The sequence below is a fragment of the Leptidea sinapis genome, chromosome 4 (genome assembly GCF_905404315.1).
Source record: "Leptidea sinapis chromosome 4, ilLepSina1.1, whole genome shotgun sequence".
NCBI classification, from domain to species: Eukaryota; Metazoa; Arthropoda; class Insecta; order Lepidoptera; family Pieridae; genus Leptidea; species Leptidea sinapis.
This window is the reverse complement of record NC_066268.1, coordinates 2,779,292-2,786,472: the sequence shown is the minus strand read 5'-3', so window position 1 is coordinate 2,786,472 and position 7,181 is coordinate 2,779,292. Positions and strand designations below refer to the sequence as shown.

Here is a 7,181-nt window from a genome sequence, read left to right as displayed (position 1 = left end):
TTAACAACATTTTTATTATAAGACGCTTTGTGACACCCTTTCACTGCACAGTAAGTAATTTTTCAATTAAATGTCGCGCACTGATTGTCCTGGAAGTTGACAGAATGACACTGACGCGGCGGGAAACGTATACAGTGGTCATAAACGACCACATTGAAACTGCTTCATTTCGCTTGGGCCTACTCACGATCTAAGCGTTATTATTCTAAGGATAACACTATTTGTACATTTTGAAACGAAAATGATGTCTTTAATCGATGGATAAGTAGCATTGTGAAACAGCCCTAAGCGTGAAAAAGTTAGAACAGATAGACAAGACTTACCTTCGCATTTATACTTAATATAAATGGATTATACATCTCTCACTGTATGTGGACTTTGTTCGGAATAAATGATACAACTTACATTATATTCTAGGTATTGTGTCTATGCGATATAGTAGGTACCAACGCATAAAGAAAAACGTGTCAATCGTCACTCTGACCAAGTGACACACTCCAGATTCTGAATGATTCATATGACACTAAGTAACACTCTTTGTTTGTTACTTTCTTTAGCATATCGTATTGTAAACACAATGTAGCCTTGAAATGTAATTGACGAGTCCTGTACCTACTTAGTTCGAAAGTTGAGTTTTCACTTTTTGTATTTTTTTTTGTTTGTAACAAGTGGCATACCGTATAAGGCCTTGAGACCGAGAGGAGTTGAAAAAATTTGCACATTTTGTTTCATATACCAAATACTACAGACAGAAATCGTATGATATCAGTAACAAACGGTCATTCTTTACACTTGAGAATGACTAACGTAAAGCAATAGTAAGCGTTAAATATTTTCGTGAAAAAACAACCGTAACAGGTCAACTTGTTTCAACTCCCGTCATACTGAGGTTACTGAAACAGGGGTCGAGGAGAGTTGAAACATATGATTTATAAGAAGTATTAAAGGCTGTAAAATAAAAGAGTTGACATAATTTGAAGGTATTTATTAAAATTAAACTTTTCAAGTATGAAACAACTACTCACATTATTCAGGTAACTCGAAGCCGCGTCGCGGCTATTATTTATTGACTTCTGATATTATACAATTGAAAACGAAAGTAAGAAAATACCTCCCAATTTTTGTTTAATCCTCAATAAAGAAACAAATACACAGAAATCAATTGGAACAAACAAATGTTGTCAAATCTTTAGTAGAGTTTGCAGTCTTGTGATATATGAGTACAAAATGGATGGAATTCTTATCCCCAAATAGAGAAGGTAAGTGACCTGGGCGTAATTTTTGACACCCAATTAACCTTCAGAGACCATAGCAACATAGTAGCAGCTAACACATTTCGAAGATTAGGATTTGAGCTGCTAAACTTTCGAGAGTCCCATAGTCCATTTGTAATACGATTCCCATATAAAACAAGCACCTGTCTGGGATCATTACGAGAAAAAGTACTTATTTATTAGAAAAAGTGCAGAAGGAATTCCTAAGATACTTGTACAAACGTTGCTATGGTTATTATCCTTTCATGTAGCCAACCAAATTTATCTTAGGTTGTTTAGGTTATAACTCCTTGAAGGTCAGGCGTCCTTGCCACCAGCTAAAAATTATCTGTCGAAACGAACGTTGATGCTCAAGATCTTCATGAGCAAATGTGTCCCTAGATGTAATAATCTTCGCCCACAAAAAATAGACTTTTCGTGGTCCCGCTTCATCGCACGCGTGTTGCCCGAGCAATGGCATCTATACTGCGTTCATTGGCATCTTTCAACGCGCTCTCAGATAAGAATGCTCAATGGGATCCATTCAATAATGTGTGGACTTCCCTTGTTTCTGAAATACTAAAGTACGCGGACAGCATTGAAATTGTATAATTCATTTAATTATTCTACTGTTCCTTCTCAAAGACAGCGCTCCATTATCCTCGCCGGTTGAGCCATGGGTGCCATTTTAGGGCTCTATGCCTGAACTTTAAGAAGCGAAAGTGGACGTAGAGCTGTTGTCGGTGTCCTAGTCTGTTCTTCGTCCGCCACGTACCAATGTATTTCTGGTAGGCAGCGCTCTTGTGATACAATAGAGTAGGTGTCGTGGTAATCATATTATATACCATGAGTTGGCCCACAGATACGTAATATTTGAGCTTTACAAATTTATTAACTCACACGAATACAAGGACGTAGTTCCAGCATAACAAAATAGTATCTATTTTTCCATAAGGGTAATTATATAAATAAAACAAATTATAAAATAAACAAATTTTAATTTATTGATAATAATAACTAAAAAAAATATTTTACACAATACATTATAATTAGTATTACACCACTATGAATAATTATTTTTAAATATATTAAAGATGTGGACTAGCAAATAAAATTAAACTTATACATATCTATTAGGTTCCACTTCTGTGTGACAAGCTTGCTTTGACGTTTGTGATAAATATACATACATACATACACCAACATCTTACAAACTTGAGGCAAAGAATGGAGTTTGTGCAAATGTTCCACTTACAAATGTTTTATTCAAATGCTCTTTAAATTAGTAGACTAATTTTTGTTAAGGACTGTTTTTTGTCCATGTGAAATATAAATACAAAAAGCCAATTGCACAAACACCATTGCCCATTCATATTGTAAGGTTTAATAATTTATAAGATACACGTTAATATATGGCAGTCCATGTAAAAGTGAGAAAAATTGGTCACAATACAAAATATAAACCAAATGGGAGCCATCAAAGTATTCATTAAATATTAATTATAATATATTATACATAATAACGCTACATATTATACCGTATGTTTATAGTACATTGATCAGAAAAGAAGCTATTACAGTAGAAAACAATTTTATTTTTAAAAAAGTCTTACATCCTAGGCGAGTAGCTTAGTAATCCGTTGCATAATAATTATCCGTCCAATAATAATTCATGGGTTCGCCATATTGACCACAGACTAAAGAAGCCTTGTCAACGTTACTGGACAGATAAAAAAAATGCGAAACACCCATACAATAAATAGATACGTGCGCAACCTCCATTAAATAAACGCGGTGATTCGATATTCAAATTGAATTTTATATTTATTAAATTATAAATTTGATGAAGTGTGCTCTCTTGTACAATTGTGCGGTAGTTATTGAGCATAAGTTTAGCACTCGGCCCAGTTTGTGCTCCCGACGTTAGCAATAATGTTAGGTCACTGAGGAGTTTCATCGCGTCTGCCTTAAATATAAACACCTAAATATTATATTGTAACCTATCTAGAGGCATACCTTAAAAACAATAGCATGACAACCATCCATCGAAAAACGAAGCCGTACAAATGAAACCTTTTTGTGCTTAATTCGAAAAATACTGCCACGAAATTTTCCTCGTCGCCCGGAACAACGTAATAGAACGCATCAACATTTTCATATTAAATAGCAACACAGAATGTGAAAGTTACAAATGCCTTAATAATTTAATTCCTATAATTAGTCCTTAATCTAGGAAAGTGAACCTGGGACCAGCCGTGGGGTCCCGTTGGATGTGTGGCGGGTTGTCGGCGTCAGTAAGTACTATTTCTGTGAAATGATATTGTGGTACTTAGTTATCTCAAAATGCACCAGATCTCAAATACACCTCGTATAGAATATTTTCAACACTCTTTGTTGACTTATAAACAAATCATTGCAAGTCAGTCTTCTTCTGACAATGTGATATAGCCTGGAACCACAGCGACCATAGAAAGATACCTCTTTCTATGTGAAATGATACATTTTGAGGCAACTAAAGTTATCAGCACGATCGTCAGTAGCCTCGTTCTAAGTTGTATCAAAGATCATTCATAAAAAAAAATTAAATATAGATAAATTGTGTTGAATTATGAATTCGATATAGTTATCGCAAAGCGGTGCGTCGTAATTGTTTTGTATATCTAAATAACAAAAGACTTGCATTCCGTAAATTTCTATAATAAGTTTTCTTATTTGCGATGACTATAAATTCAATTTCAAATTAAAAAAAAACTTTACATACTGTTCTCACTGTGTTTTTTGATAATTGGAAAAAAAAAAGTTAACTGTCAGGCATTATATCTAATGTGAAGGATAGACGTGGTTTAAATTTACCACTACCCCCATTGATTTATGAAAAAAGGAAAAATTATGCTCTGCTTTTAATTTTTATCTCTTAGTGACTTGACGTCGTAACTTACACAACATTGTAGAAATAAGAATTATTTTTAAAACCAATCTCTATAAAAACATACTCGTCAGAATTTTACCGGCGACATTTGGTTTATTATATTTTCTTATAGCTGTACGTACAGTAAATATTAAACATTATTACATTTAGTCCGTCGCCACTCACAATATATTAGTTCCAATATATAATGTGCGTCGTGCGCACAAATCAAACACGTAACCACTTACCTACAACGAAAGTGTGATAGAATTCGCAAACGTCATATAATAAGTATTTAACCGCTACAAAGACGAGGAAAACAGGAGGTAAACAATAACGGTCTTACAAATAAACTTGGTATAAAGTTATACCTGAGAATAAACCAAGAATATGCAAAATATTTTGCTTCTTATTGGTTTATTCGGACGTATAAAGTTTTCTGCGTTTATTTGCAAGGCTGCTTCGGAACATTCGGAATACTTCTGAATTGTCACTGTATTCACAGTATTGTTAGCGCTATAGGCAACATTTTGAATATTCTTGGCTTATTCTCAGGTATAACTTTATACCAAAGTATTTGTGAGGCCGAATGGATTTGAATTCTATTTTTATATGCCATATATTATGCCATTTTGAATTCTATCTGTCAGTTACTTTCATCATAAGCAAATGGCCCTAAGCGGCAACTTAAGCTATACAAAGTATACAACGAGTCATTGAATTAAGACACAGCATTCATTCATAGCCACTTAAGTTATATTTTTAAATTAAATATTTAGAATACCGTTTGCGAGTACGGTATGTCTATACACGAATAGATCATAAATTAGTTTGAAAATAACAATAATTTAAATTATATAGGTATATCATCGAAATAAAAATTCTCATTCAAATACACACTGATTAGTTAATAATAATATTTGGTTCCATAATTATTTTCCCGAAGTTTTAATTTGTTTTCCCGAAATGTGATTAATTCATATCTGAAATTAAATTTTAATCATTAATATATAATAAAACCGATTGTAATGTTAGATTTATAACATCCTAAATAGCTTATTCCCTATAAGTTTAGTTATTTCCCCAGTTTAGTGGCTGGAGAACAAAAAAAAATTGAAGTTCTGCGTACAGTAAGTGCGCGAGTTGAATGCAGAGTTCAGCAATGTGATAGTGCTGTGACCTAATTATAAAATATGATGATGATGATCATGACGTGTCGATAAATTAAAACAATGCTTTAAAAGTTTACCATTTTAACGTAATAATTAATCTCACTTTTTGTCCTGCCTTTCTTCAAAAATGTGATTTGAAGACTAAATTATTTTTCGCCATTTCTCTTTTTTTGGAACGGAAACTGATTCGGATTAGTCATAAAAATCAAAAAAATATCAGGGGATCGCAACTTTAGGTCTATCGCAGACGTCAGACTATCCGTGGCGCACTTATTAGTCTGTGATAATAAAACATTTAGAATTATATTCAGTACCGCAAACGACGCGCAAAAAGTCTGACACACAAAATATCCTCGTAGATCTGACAGACCGCGCCGTACAAAATAAAATATAATTCGCTAACGCAGACTACGCTCACTTTAGTCTGTAGTCTGCACTTGCTAGTGATTGACATGGCGCTAGACATCGATGTATCGATGTTGATTCAAGAAATAGAAAACAGACCAGCACCAAAGATGTATCATGACAGAAATTTAAAAAGAAAATTGTGGGATGAAGTGTGCAATATTATATTGATATAGTTTTAGAGCTGAATGTTTAACATGAAACAGTATGGTTATTATCCTTTCATGTAGCCAACCAAATTTATCTTAGGTTGTTTAGGTTATAACTCCTTGAAGGTCAGGCGTCCTTGCCACCAGCTAAAAATTATCTGTCGAAACGAACGTTGATGCTCAAGATCTTCATGAGCAAATGTGTCCCTAGATGTAATAATCTTCGCCCACAAAAAATAGACTTTTCGTGGTCCCGCTTCATCGCACGCGTGTTGCCCGAGCAATGGCATCTATACTGCGTTCATTGGCATCTTTCAACGCGCTCTCAGATAAGAATGCACAATGGGATCCATTCAATAATGTGTGGACTTCCCTTGTTTCTGAAATACTAAAGTACGCGGACAGCATTGAAATTGTATAATTCATTTAATTATTCTACTGTTCCTTCTCAAAGACAGCGCTCCATTATCCTCGCCGGTTGAGCCATGGGTGCCATTTTAGGGCTCTATGCCTGAACTTTAAGAAGCGAAAGTGGACGTAGAGCTGTTGTCGGTGTCCTAGTCTGTTCTTCGTCCGCCACGTACCAATGTATTTCTGGTAGGCAGCGCTCTTGTGATACAATAGAGTAGGTGTCGTGGTAATCATATTATATACCATGAGTTGGCCCACAGATACGTAATATTTGAGCTTTACAAATTTATTAACTCACACGAATACAAGGACGTAGTTCCAGCATAACAAAATAGTATCTATTTTTCCATAAGGGTAATTATATAAATAAAACAAATTATAAAATAAACAAACTTTAATTTATTGATAATAATAACTAAAAAAAAAATTTTACACAATACATTATAATTAGTATTACACCACTATGAATAATTATTTTTAAATATATTAAAGATGTGGACTAGCAAATAAAATTAAACTTATACATATCTATTAGGTTCCACTTCTGTGTGACAAGCTTGCTTTGACGTTTGTGATAAATATACATACATACATACACCAACATCTTACAAACTTGAGGCAAAGAATGGAGTTTGTGCAAATGTTCCACTTACAAATGTTTTATTCAAATGCTCTTTAAATTAGTAGACTAATTTTTGTTAAGGACTGTTTTTTGTCCATGTGAAATATAAATACAAAAAGCCAATTGCACAAACACCATTGCCCATTCATATTGTAAGGTTTAATAATTTATAAGATACACGTTAATATATGGCAGTCCATGTAAAAGTGAGAAAAATTGGTCACAATACAAAATATAAACCAAATGGGAGCCATCAAAGTA

General features: G+C 33.7%; 1 protein-coding gene across 3 annotated transcripts in view; it reads right to left on the bottom strand.

Moving 5' to 3' along the window:
* Nucleotides 1-2,231: 2,231 nt before the first annotated feature.
* LOC126979777 (guanine nucleotide-binding protein G(I)/G(S)/G(T) subunit beta-1) overlaps nt 2,232-7,181 on the bottom strand; it is a 46,130-nt gene continuing 41,180 nt past the window's right edge. The window contains exon 10 of one of the 3 annotated variants that reach the window (XM_050829309.1): nt 2,232-3,731. The gene's annotated coding sequence lies outside the window, so the exon portion shown is untranslated. Of the gene's footprint in view, nt 5,145-7,181 lie in introns of all 3 variants that reach the window. The other 2 variants (XM_050829308.1, XM_050829307.1) reach the window with 2 other exon arrangements.